This window comes from Sparus aurata, chromosome 23, assembly GCF_900880675.1.
Source record: "Sparus aurata chromosome 23, fSpaAur1.1, whole genome shotgun sequence".
Classification (NCBI taxonomy): Eukaryota; Metazoa; Chordata; class Actinopteri; order Spariformes; family Sparidae; genus Sparus; species Sparus aurata.
The window spans coordinates 435,724-449,301 of record NC_044209.1 but is presented as its reverse complement, the minus strand read 5'-3'; the positions used below and the strand labels follow the sequence as shown (position 1 = coordinate 449,301).

Sequence of the window (13,578 nt, the reverse complement as noted above, 5' to 3'; positions counted from 1 at the left end):
TGTTGACGCTGTTCAGTGGGGCCGAACCGACCCTCTCCGTCCCCAGCTTTCATCCTCCCATCGTGCCGACAGCGCACGCTCTCATCTCCGCCGTCCGCATTATGTGCCCGCCAGCGACCGTCGTTTTTTTTAATAATTCAAAATGATGACTGTATTTCCAGCTACAAAAGGCACATCTCTCTCCTCCCTCCCTGTTGTTTGTGCCGCTGCATGGTTTTACATGTGAGTGAGTGTCCTCGTGCTGAAAACGTGACTTATCGCGCACGTGACGTCACTCCCTGAGACGCAAGAAGAAAGCAAAAATAAATAGTTTTACTAAGGAAAATGACAAAAATAACAGTAACGCACAGTGATTTGAATAAGTAACTTTAATCTGATTAGTGGTTTGGAAATATTACTGCGTTAGATTACTCCTCACTGAAAAAAGTGATCAGATAAGAGTAACGCATTACCGGCATCACTGCACGGGCTCGGCTCGGGTCAGTCGGGCTTGATTTTTAGGGGGGCAGATCTAAGCTCTAAGTGTAAGTGTGTGCTTATGTATGTTATACATATTGTACATTTGGGCAATTAAATGCATTTTGCTGAAGGTACAAATGCTGAAAGTGATTTTACATCGTGCATCCTGTCATGCCCATGTAATGTTGGCAAATGTTATTGCGTTTAATCATGACATGATTTGGCCTCATTCCCTGAGCGGAGTCCATCTGACAGCACAATGATAATCTACAGGTAATATTTTATGTCCACCAATATAGCTATGACAAGGAATTATATGTAGACTGGGGTTTTACGTTTTGTGTGTAATGTAAAACATGGACTGTGAGGAACGAGGCTGAGCACTATCAGTGTCTGACTCAGAGTCAGTTTCTGGCTCTAATGGCTCAAACAGGTCGGGCTGGGTCCGTCCCATGATGCTGCTAGCTTCCATTGTTACTGTAGGTTACGTCCTTGTACAGTACATGGAGGAGGCTCCCCTCTCGCGCATGGGCGTGGTTCCAGCGCCTCTAACTGACACGCCCCCAGCGTTTCACAGCAGAGAGAAGTGCTTGTTTTTCCATGATTTTGAGACCTGATTTTATATACTTGGCAATTTTTTTAATCTTTCAAATTTGGCTCAGTGGTCAATGACACATGTTTCTGTGGTGTGACAAACTCATAACAAAAATGTATTTCTGCTTTACACGGACTATAAGCACTAAGGTATCAACACTTTCGCTTTGACAACAGACGCGACAGGGCCCACTTAGCAAGCGGCTACTGCTAACATTAGCTACGTCTATTTAGCAAACCCTGTGCGCGGACATAATGACATAAATCCATTTTTCAAATGGTCAAAAGTGCATGAAAACACAACTTAAGGTCATCTTGATATGTAACACACTGAAATACAGCAGAAGCAGTCAGTTAACAACACTTTCGGTTTGAGCAAAATAAACAAGTTATAGAGCGTACTTACCAAGCTGCTACTGCTGCCGATGGAAGTCTTGTGCCACTTCCTGTCGCGACAGGAAGTCCAAATTTCCAACTACAAAATTTGGAATTCCCTTTGATAAATCCCATGTTGACGTCTATGTCATTTTAACCACAATGTGCTCCCCCACAATGCTAGAAATTAAATTGATAAAGGTTGAAGGTGGATGAAAATGCCACCGAAGGTGATATTGATATGTTACACACTGACACAGAGCAAAAGCAGTAACAATATGGAAGTGGAGTCGTATTAGCATTAATGCTATGTGAAGTAACACAATGGGGATGGGGTTGCGTTCGTCTCTTCGAAGCATTTCGCAATATCCCATTCCCCTTCTTGTATCTGTTTCCATTACACACTTTGCTCACAAGAGCGCCACCTACATGGCATTGGCATATGTCGTGGAGCCCATGGAGAGCTCTGGAAATAGGTCTTTATCTTGCTCCAAGGCCCCTCCGTTGAGGAGATAGAGCACTTTGAAAAGTGGAAAAAGTTGAACCTTTGCTGCCCCCTAGCTGCCCACAGGAAGGGAGTAGAGCCACGATTCGCACACGGGGCGACTTGTCTGGACGAGACCTTTCCATCGGTGAGTCATGAGTCTTCATAGGCTGTGAGAGTCTGGGGCCTTGTTGGAAATCTTGACCAAAACATTGACCTATAGGGCTGATTTTCACATATGTTGTAGAGCTCCCGAGAGCGAATTTACAAAAATATATGTTCAAACAAAAGACCAAATAACATGAAAAAAACACATAAAAACAACAAAAAAATTGTAATCACATCTTGTGGATTTAGATGTCTTAGGATAGAGGTATTAAAAAAACAGGCAGGGTAAGTCCGGAATGGCATCCTGTTTTATTTTTTATTTTGGACAGCCTCATGGTTTTTATTTTCTTTTTTCAGCCACTGACATCTGAATTTTGATGTCTTCACATAGAGGTCTGCAAATAACAGGCAGAGTAAGTCCTGAATGGCATCCTGTTTTCTTTTTTTAAAATTTGGACAGCCTCATGGCTTTTCTTTTCCATTTAGAGCCACTAGCTTCTTTTTTCTTTGTTGTTTTTTATACATACTTACATTAAACAAAAAATATAATGTATATATATATATATATATATATATATATATATATATCCACAAGGACTCTGCCTTGACGTGGCGTGGAGGCTTGTGTGCCCCAGTGATCCCAGGGATCCCCCTTACCACGCAGGAGTAAACTGTGCTGGCTACAGCCACTCTGGAGAATCCCTGGGACCACTGGGGCCAGACTAAAGGGTCCAACACTTACCTGTTGCAGAAGCACTTACATGTATCACTTACCTGTTTCACCTACCTTATTTACACCTGACCTTGCCGTTTTTACTAACCTCAACCACTCCCTGCTTTGTGCTGGATCACCACTTGCTTGCTGGACCATCCATGGCGCCACCTAGTGGAGAAAATGGGAAAATCATTTTTTGACATGCATAAAACACACATCATATAACACCGCAATGCGACCCTGAGTCCGACGCACCAACTCCCATCTTCCTACGACCTTCCTATCAAAAGTTATTAGACGATGTCCCTTCTCCCGGTGCCCCCTTGGTTGATGTCCCCTCGGCCAGTCTCATCTCGGCCGGTGCCCCATCCACCGGTGCCCCATCCACCGGTGTGGACGCCTCAACATCTGCCGGCCTGACCTCCACCTCCTCGGGAGCTGCCATCGCCGCAAAGCTGCTGCAGTGCCAACAGGGTGCCAGCACCCCTAAAACACCCAGAGGCGTGCCGGCAACCCTTACGACCTCGGCACAAAAATATGAGCGCGTGGGGAAGCTCAGCAAATCAGGCCACTTGTTTGGTGAGTTTTAACATCCTGATTCCTTTTTCTCATCTACAATCATCATATTCACATGTATTTACATAGCAATGTGGAATATTCCAGATTATAATGTATGGCTTCCACGTTGCAGTGTATTACAAGAGATGTATTTTTGAACTCTTCCACTAACTTCTTTCTGTATGTTTCATTTCAGAGCATCTTGTGGAGGACTACCGCAAATTCCGCCTCGGCACAAAAACTTCCGCCAAGGAGAATGAAAACGCCCGGCAGTCAGCGAGCCACGCGCTGTGCTTCTGCCTATACATGGCGTCCACTCTTCCGGCGAAGGCAGTCTCTGTCAACTTGAAGTTTCTTCTCTAGATGGACAAGTTGCGGTCGTAAGTGTGTTTTTTGGTTAGAATGATCAGATAATGGAATTGGGTCCTGTAAAGTAGGGGCGGTCTTTCATCACTTCTACCTGCTAGCCTTCTTTTTTAGGTGGCCCTTGTATCTTCAGAAAAAGGGGTACGTGGCTACAACTGTCAGAAACATGCTCAACAATGCTGTCGGCTTCATCCGGCACATACAGTGCTCGTTTGCAAGCGAGAGCAAGCTGAGGTCGGCAGATTTCCCTAAGCTGCTCTATGAATTCAAGCTGCTTATGGCTAACGTCCACAAGAGCGTCGTCGTCCACCGCCAGAAGGTGACGAAGAAAAAAACAGGTAATGTGTTATTTCTTTATTGTGTTATTGTTGTGTTTATATTCTGTCATCTCAAAAGTTGGGATTTTGAACCTCTAAAATCGGTGGCATGTGACACTGTTTTCACAGATGAGCAGTTGGAGGCGAGAAATGAGGTTATTTAGTTCCTCCACGCCGCCAAGGTGAAAATCCTGCAACTGCTTGGTAAGTGCAATTCAGCGCATCTTTGCATTTGGAGACAGAGAGAGGAGAATTGACATGAACCTAAATTCACTCAACTTCTTGTAACTGTGTCATGTATTGTAGGACTCTTGCCAGACGACGGCAGCCGCGGAAAGGAACACTGTCAGTTAATGGGGTACGTCATGGGATACCTCAGTATCCTGACGGGCCACCTTGCCGTCGTCCTGACCAACATGACACGGGAGCACGTCCTGGCCGCCGGCTCGTGGAGCAGCGGCACAAAATTCCGCGTTCTGGTAAGTATTTAAACTAGGTTTTGGAAGAGAGAGAAATCTGCTTACCCACAGAAATAAGGTAATATTCTGCATGTTCTCCCTAGGTGGACGAGCACAAGACGGCCGGCTCATTTGGGCAGGCCGCCGTCTGCTTGAACCACACCGAGTTTGAATGGTTGCGCAAGCTCGCGATGGGGGAGTGCTGCCTGAACAAGGAGCTGATCACCCACGTCTTTCATACCATCTTGGGCAGGGAGGTGAAGAAGCCGTCGCTGTTCCTCTACATGGCGTGGTCAAACTGCGGTCTCCAGGGTTCCATCACCTTTGGAAAGATACGGAGCAGTGTCTCCACCCAGGTAAGTACTCAGGAATGTCATAGTTGTTAGGGTCATGGAATCGTTCCCTGAATTTAGCCAAGTACTTCACAATTGTCAGCTGTAAATTCCAGATTTCCAGCTTATTTTATCTGAATCTGGACATGGTAGTTGGGAATGTGGAAGTCTTTCAGATGATGAAACACGTGTCTTCATTTGTGTTTACAGGCCAAACAACACCTCACCGCGGGAGGAGCGCAGCCAGGTGGCACGGGCTATGTGCCATGATCCCTCAACGAAAGATACTTTTTACGTTGCCTTGCTGGACAAGGCAATGGGGTATGCCAGCCGCCGGCTGCGCCTGAAGGCCCTGAAAAAGGCCCTGGACAAGTCGTGTAACCCCACGGAAACTCCGGGGGAGTCGTCGTCCTTGGGCAGTGACAATAGTGAGGACACCCCGGAGTCCAGCTCTGAACAATCTCCACCGGTGCTAGATGACGCCAGCAGCCCGGGCTCCTCGTCCTCCTCCAGCAACGACGTCCAGATGTCCAAGAAGCGGAGCAAGCTGAGGACATCTGGACGTCGGGATGTGTCCCCGTCATCGTTGGAGGACTGCCGAACCCCCCGTCGTCCTAGGCCTAAGAAGACGTCGTCGAAGAGGCTCGACTTCATGGCAAAGAGAGGTCAGAGTAGAATGAAACATTAGATAAGGTATTTGGTGAAAATTGTCTTTTGAGTGGAGTTGTGGATTAAATTTGCCTAGGGTCATTTGCTGCTGCTCTGGTGGTGAACAATAATACCTTGTGATAGCAATCAAAGCTGTGATAACAATAAATGCAAATACTTTATTTGAACACATCTATGCAGGATCTCTCTTTACTGTATGGCAAGTTAAAGATGTGAACTTGTGGGCTGGATTGTTGTCTGATTGAACTTCTGGTTTGATGCCATTGGTGGTTGTAGCTTTTCTCAGTTTAATGTTATGGAATTCAGACTATTTATTAATTGCAAATGTGTTTGAATAAATGTAAGCTAGTTATAATGTTAATTTGATCAATGTGATTAAAATGTTGATCATTTCTGTCTGACTAGCTACTGTCTCCCTTCGGATGTCTCTATCCGCAATGTTTGTACATGGATATTACTAACAATATCTCATACTCCTAAAAAGGGCTATAATGCTTACATAACCAGTTGGGTGATCGACGATAAGATTTTTTATATACAGTTCGGTTTCAGTTTGTAAAGTAAAATTATACTTAATAATTGCTGTAGTTTATGGTCTTTGGGTCCAGCTTGTTACTGAAAGTTACTAATCCCCTCTCTTTTTTATATGTACAACAGGAAGTTCTCCTTTGGCAGCAGCGCACTTCATTAGGGCTGGGCGATATGGACTAATAGTCATATCCCGATATATTTAGGCTGAATATCGATATACGATATATATCCCAATATTTTTATGCAAAGTAAGAGCAAATGTTCAGTCAAAGTCAAAGCCAAATATGACATGTGGGTGGGAATTTCGTCATTTTAGGGGCAAGTCCATTTGGCCTTCACTTTGTTTTTGGTCAGGGGCACCAAGGCCACTGAATAAAATTGGTTGATTTACCTTTCAGACTGATACCATAACATCCTAATTTATAATAATAATATAAATAATATTTTTTTAAAATACCAATATCAAGTTAATGTTACATTACAAAACAGTTTTTTTTTTTAAGTAGGGTTAGAGTGAGGTGAGTTTTGTGACACTACACTGAATATTAGTGTTATTGAATATTTCTCCCAAATAGAAATTCCTCAAAATTATGGCAAAGCACACTTTTTCCAAACAAAAAAAATTGTAGAATAACCAGCAGACCACTGATGTGTGGAGTGATTTTGGTGACACTACACTCTGAATAATAGTGAAGTTATTGAATATTTTTTGTAGTTTCTCTTTTCAGTGTTGCACTTTGTAGACGGTCCCTGCGCTCTCGTCTCACAGCTGGCTGACCATACAGATCAGAGTTAATGTCCAGACGCTCGTTTTGATTAACATACGGTTGTAGCTCGTTGTCTTACTTACTACGGTAGGAAAGAGTCGTCTGTTGTGTTTTAACAAGGTTTCACTTATGAGTTATTGACTGGGAAGTTCGAATCTGTGAATATATTTCCAACTTTACCGGACTAAATCCTACCACATAAGTCAGTTACGTATCCTGTCAAAACCGGCTGAGCTCGCTCGCTGTGCTGTAAGTTTCGTTCCTCTGTCTTGAGACGCTGCTGCTGTTTGAGAGGCTTTCACGTGAGATCATCGTTATGATGAGACTCCACCTACGCGAACCGCGGACTCACTGAAGTTACTGTGAGTGACTACTGTGCACTCAGGTGGCTGTAATTCAAGGCAAGCTCGCTACGCTGTCCGGTGGCCGTGCGATGATTTTTTTTCACGCGGTATCAAGGCAAAAGTGCGGGGCAACGGCGGCCACCAAAGTGTTTGTTGAAGAGTGCCGGAGTGTCTGTTCCAGCTCCTCTACTCTCTGTGCATGAAGGAGGAGGGGCGGGGGGAGCAGTGCAGAGAGCTCCGGGTCAGCAGCTTGCCCGGAGCAAGGATCACAGCGCAAATTTGAACTATATCGATGTATGCGATATGGTCTAATTCCATATCACATTTCAAAAATATATCGATATAAGTTTTATATCGATATATCGCCCAGCCCTACACTTCATGTTATATGTGGACCAGACCATTGTGAGCAGCCAAATCACCAGCTTCAGTGATGCTGTTGTGTTGCTGTTTACTTCCTACTACTGCCTGAACATCTCTTACCCCAGCAGCCCAAGGAGCAACATTGGAGTTCTTGCCAAGGTAAGAAAGCATTAGTCAATTTTACACATCAAAACCGATATAAAATGACCAGAAAAATAATAACCCATCCATAATTATCACACTTAAAGGGGTATTCCGGTGTAAGTTTAATACATGGTCTAACCTTTTGGTGTTTCTGGTTTTGATGGGTTTTGGTATTCAGCTTTGATTAAAATAAAGCTTGTTCTTATTTCCCCCTAATCCTTCCTCCTGTGTGTCTGCTTCTGGGTCCACCTCTAGTTTCCCCCTAAAAGGGATATTCCGGTGAAAATTTATTCCATGGTCTAACACACTGTGACACCAAGTAAGACTGCCTCTCGAGAGATCAGGTTTGCAGACCGCTAGCTGACGTAGTTTTAGAAACCTTAGAAAAGACAGCACGATAACAATACACTGAGGTTTATGACTCCAAGAAGAAACCGCCATCAAAAAGCCACAATTAATGCTCAGAACAGCACTAAACTTCAGCAACAGTACAAATAGGGTCCCAGCACAAGCCCGACGAGTCTATTACCGAGTGCAGTAGAGTTCCACAGCTCAAGGATGAAAATGTGTGATTATTACTCCATAGAAATGCAATCAAAGTGCATATGTGTCTTACCTACCAGTTTATAACAGTTATTATTGAGAGCGGACAGGGAAAAGAACAGAATTGAGCATTTTTAACTGCACCCGGTAATCGACTCACAGGGCTTCCCCACAACAGGAAGCTGCTGCAGGAGAGTGGTGAGTTGTGTTCACTTTACAATAGAAATCCGGCTAAGCCAGCTGCTGTTTGATGCCTCGAACTATGTGCTGTTCTGAGCATTATTTGTGGCTTTTTGATGGCATTTTCTTGTTTGAGGCATAGACTGCAATGTATTGTTATCTTGCAGTCATTTCTGAGGTTGCTTAAACAGTGTAAGCGAGCGGTCTGCAAACTCGATCTCTCGAGGGGCGGTCTTACTCGGTGTCACGGTGTGTTAGACCATGGAATCAATTTTCACCGGAATATCCCTTTTAGGGGGAGACTAGAGGTGGACCCAGAAGCAGGCACACAGGAATAAGGATTAGGGGGAAATAAGAGCGAGCTTTATTTTAATCAAAGCTGAATACCAAAACCCATCAAAACCAGAAACACCAAAAGGCAGTCACCAGGACTAAACAGAGTAACAACTAAGTCTAAAGCAAAGTACAAATAAACAGGGAAAGCCAAACACAAAAATAAGAAACATACCACACGGGACACAGGAGACACTGGAATAAACACGGGGTAAATCAAGGAGGACACCACAAAATGAACTGACAAGGAGTGCAGGGAGAACACAGACTAAATACAGACACTAACGACGAGACGAAGGTGAGGTGAGAGGGGAAACACGGGGGGGAAAACACAGAGGAGACCTGAAGAAGAGACACACACGGGCATAATATTAAAACATAATTACTTGGGTTGGAGCCCTGCACAGGTCCAGTTTTAAAAAACCTGTTCCCGCCTCAAACCTGCTATTTCTCAAATTCAAATTCCCACTATTCTGCTATTCTGCTTTTATTGCCAATATATGAAAAGAGTATATTAGAGTACACATTTTGTTAATGAAGTTGTTTGTCGTATTTCATTCGACAGATGCCTCTTCAAGATAAATCCAGACAAGGGATCGAAAGTGGAGAAGAATGCTTCCAGAAAGCAGCTGGCGGTCAGTCCAAACATTCTTTCCCTAATAACAAAAATTGTGGACTACAAATGGAAGGAGCAATAAGAACAGTTATCAGAAGAGATTGTTGCACTCCATTGTTGCTGCAGTTACACCTGAAGTTTTGTTTTTGTTTTTGCCCAAGATGGGCATCTGTTTGTATTTCAATGTAAACCGTAGTGGTACCTACTGTAAACTGTTCCTGGTTTGAAACACAATTTCTCTCTTCACAAGCGGCCAATTGTTAAGTATTTTCATTTGTATTTTTCATTTGTTTTGTAAGCATGAACATTGCAAGAGGGGCAACGTGTTTCTGTCCTGGTCTGCTGTCAATTCAACAAAATTGAATAATTGTTGAGAACATGATGTGTGTCCTGATTGTTTAAGAGCTGTTATTGTAAGCTAAATCTCATCATTGTTTAATTTGTCAAAAAACCACAATGTCGGATTGGAGGCAGAATATTGTAAATATGAATGTGGTAATTGTAGTGTATAAAATCTGAGCTGCAATACCATCACCCTATTTAGAAATGCTCAACTGTGTTGTGTAAGAGTCAGAAAGTACCTAGGAGGCCTGCACTGTGCAAAACACTGGAGAAGGAATCCCCAAGAAGGCCACTAGAGTCACAATTGCTGTATATGGAAATTATAAGTGCTATGTATGAAATAAACAAAAGGTGACTATTGCCACGTCACACCCAAGGCCCAGAGGAGGGAGGGGGCCGAGGGTGGGGTGTCTGGCTATATTTTTAAGGCCTTATTTGGAGGGAAATACACCAGTATAATCTAAAAATGGAAGATTATCGAGGATAAGGATATTGATCAGGCCTAAAAGAAGGAGGATCCAGGGGCGTGGAAACCCCCAGATCAGAATAGTATATAAGTTGGAGCATCAGACAGACAGTTCAGTTCATCCTGGGAGAGCTCACTGCATGTATCCTGCTGTGTGAAATAAATATCTTTGACCTGAAGACCAGCTGTTTCATCCTTGATTTAGGACTCCATCTGTGAGTGTTTTATAGTTGATAAGTCAGATAATAGTAAACTTTAGACAAGTAGTTTGACACTACATAATCTGTATTACAACAGTATTATGACTTTTTTTAAGTTAATCCATTGTTTTTATAGGTGGGCATACTTTTTTTTAACATTAACGATCTATTACATATACAAGGTTGTTATGTAATTTTACATGTAAAAACTTGTATTACACAGTATATGATCTTAAATTAACAGTATATTGTTGCAATTGTAACCCAATTACCCGTGTTACAACACTATTTTGACCTTTTTTAAAAGGTAAATCAAATAATTTATAGGTGGTATATGATTTTATTACATTGAATATGTATTAAATATACAAGATTTGTATGTAATTGTACATGTAAAAACTCATCACACAGGATATGATCTTAAATTAACAGTATATTGTTGTAATTTTAACCCGATTACCCGTTATACAACAATATTTAGACTTTTTTTAAAAGGTAAATCAAATCATTTATAGGTGGTACAGATTTTATTACATTGAATATGTATTAAATATACATGTTATGTAATTGTACATGTAAAAACTCATATTACACAGGATGTGATCTTAAATTAACAGTATAGTGTTGTAATTGTAACCTGATTACCAGTTTTACAACAGTATTTTGACATTTTTTTAAATGTAAATCAAATGTTTTATGGGTGGTATATCATTTTATTACGTTAAATATTGATTAAATATACAAGATTTTTATGTAAAATTATATAATAAAACAAACTAATAACACTCTTATGTAATTTTAAGCCTAATTATTTGTGTTATTGCAGCGTTCGACCATATTTTTAGGTAGTTTCATTGTTTTTACAGGTGCAAAAGTCCTTCATTAAACATTAAAAAGCCAAAAAAATCTCATGTAAAATTAAAGTTATTGACTGTATTTTAATAATGGCAAATTACTGTATTTTTACGAGAAAGTTATTTTCCGTTATTTTCCAGAATTTTTTTGGGCCCCAGCTGCCGGACTATTACCGTTTATTTATGATTTTTTTTACAGTGTACGTATGTGTCTTATGTGTGTGTTGTCACTCCTACAGAAAGCACGTGAGTCACTTGGAGAGATACACAAACCTCACCGCACCTACTTTGAGGAGGAAGTCGACCTCAGATGAAGGCCCATCCAAGCAGCATAAACTGTGGGAAACCAAGCTAGAGTCCTACCTGGCCTGCCCGGATGATACCATGGTGACCTGAAATCTTTCCCAGCAGTCTGCAACTTGAAGCACTGAAGCTCAACACACCTCTACCTGCCTCAGCGGCCTGCCAGAGGCTTTTCAGCACTGCAGGACTGATTTTCAGACCCAAAAGGGCCTGCCTTGATTCAAAGAACTTTGAGAACCAGCTTCTGCTGAGGCTAAACAAAAGATTTTGGGGTTCCTGTAGAGATGAGTGAATATCTCACAAAGAAAAACAACTTGATTAAACTAGTTTCCATGGTGATCATAATGTTTTAAGTTCTGTTGCTGAAATGGAAAACTGATTTGCACACTGCCGTTAAGTAAGCCTGTCAAAACGTGGCTAATTTTTCTATATAAAGTGTTAAAAGATACAAATTCTGTTAAAAGTAATATGTTAAGTATAGAATTGAGAGTACCAAAGCTGTTATAAAGCTGAATTATGCAATTCAGTCTTGATTATACTGTCTGAAATCTAACTTGCAGCAAACAGACTTTGTGCATTGATTTTGCAGGTTGTTCATAAAAAAAAAAACTATCCTATTTTGTGTGCCAAGAACTTTTTGTTTTGTTGACATCAAAAGAGGTATTGTGTATTATTGAGGGCCAAAAAATATGTTTTATGTTTTGTACTTAAGTACATTTCAGAGCCTGTATGTCATGATTCCATCATGGCAGCCCTGCTTTTTCCCTTGTGTGTTTTTGTGTCCCTGTCTGTATTATTCCTCCAATGTCTCTCCCCCTGTCTGTGCTGTGCTGTGTGTGTGTGCATGTGTGCATGTGGGCGTGGCTTCTTCTCCACAGGCAGTGCCAGGTGAATCCACTCTACAAATCAAGTCTCCCATAAAGCCACTGGTTTCTCTCCTGCTCATCGCCAGATCGTTTCGTCAGTCAACGTGATTGCTGTGCCTGCTGTGCAGTCTCGAGCTTTGCTTCGTCCCTGCCTGCCAGTGGACCTGCCTGCCTGCTACCAGCTCCCCTGTGCTCACACTCTGCACCGCCATTGTCCTACAACGGACCTCACGTCACGACACCTTCCTCCACGCACTCACCATTGACTCCACCTACCATGTCAGAATCCTGGGACTTCGCACCACCCCTCCACCTCGCACCTATTCTTGCACCTTTTTTTAACATTAAAGGCTGTTTGTTGCACTGTTAACCAGAGTCGAGTCATGCATTTGGGTCCTGATCCAACACAAACCTTAACACTGTACTTTCTTACTTTTACTTGAGTAAAGCAGCTGAATCAGTACTTCTACTTTTACTAGAGTATTTTTTTACACAAGCATCTATACTTCTACTTAAAGTCCGTGTAAAGCGGCAAAAAAATTGTGTTATGAGTTTGTCACACCATAGAAACATGTATCATTGACCACTGAGCCAAATTTGAAAGATTAAAAAAATTGTTAAGTATATAAAATTAGGTCTCAAAATCATGGAAAAACAAGCACTTCTTTCTGCTGTGAAGCGCTGGGGGCGTGTCAGTTAGAGGCGCTGGAACCACGCCCATGCGGCGGGGGCTACACGTCATGTTAATGACGTCGGTGTCTCCCCAGGTGTTCCCCAGGTGTTCCCCTTGTCTATCTAAACCCGCGGACAGTTTATAATCATATGGATGCTGTTATAACGTGTAGTGATTGAGATCCTGACCCACTAAACATTCTGGAAAGTGACGGAGTGAAGTTTTTCGCACTAAATTACATAATTATACATAATCACCATCAGTAAACAGGACGCTGTCTGACTCTGTCACTCGCGGGGACGGAGGCTGTTTTCTGGAGGACAGTTTCCTGTAGTCTCGGTCAGGAGGGCTGACGGTCGCGGTGATTTATTTTCGTCAAACACTCGGTGAGTTAAAGTCTTGTGACAAGCGTGACAGACGCTGTTTTGTGAGCAGAAATGTGAGGAAGAGTCGGGAGGACAGGGAGGGGACGGACAGGAGGACAGACGCTTCTCCACATACAGTTGTGGAATTTGTTTTCCTCATATGTGTTGCTAAAGACAGTTACAGTTACTACGTTACTTTTGTTCGGACATGTAACGTTGCTTTGTGGGACATTTCTCTGTATTTAGTTAAGTG

At 42.3% G+C, this 13,578-nt stretch overlaps 1 long non-coding RNA gene across 1 annotated transcript; it reads left to right on the top strand.

Annotated features, from left to right (window-relative positions):
* Positions 1-7,110: 7,110 nt before the first annotated feature.
* Positions 7,111-12,657, top strand: LOC115575606 (uncharacterized). The gene is made up of 3 exons (XR_003982702.1): positions 7,111-7,599; positions 9,206-10,279; positions 11,358-12,657. It is a non-coding gene; the product is annotated as an uncharacterized LOC115575606 (long non-coding RNA).
* The last annotated feature ends 921 nt before the right edge of the window (positions 12,658-13,578 follow it).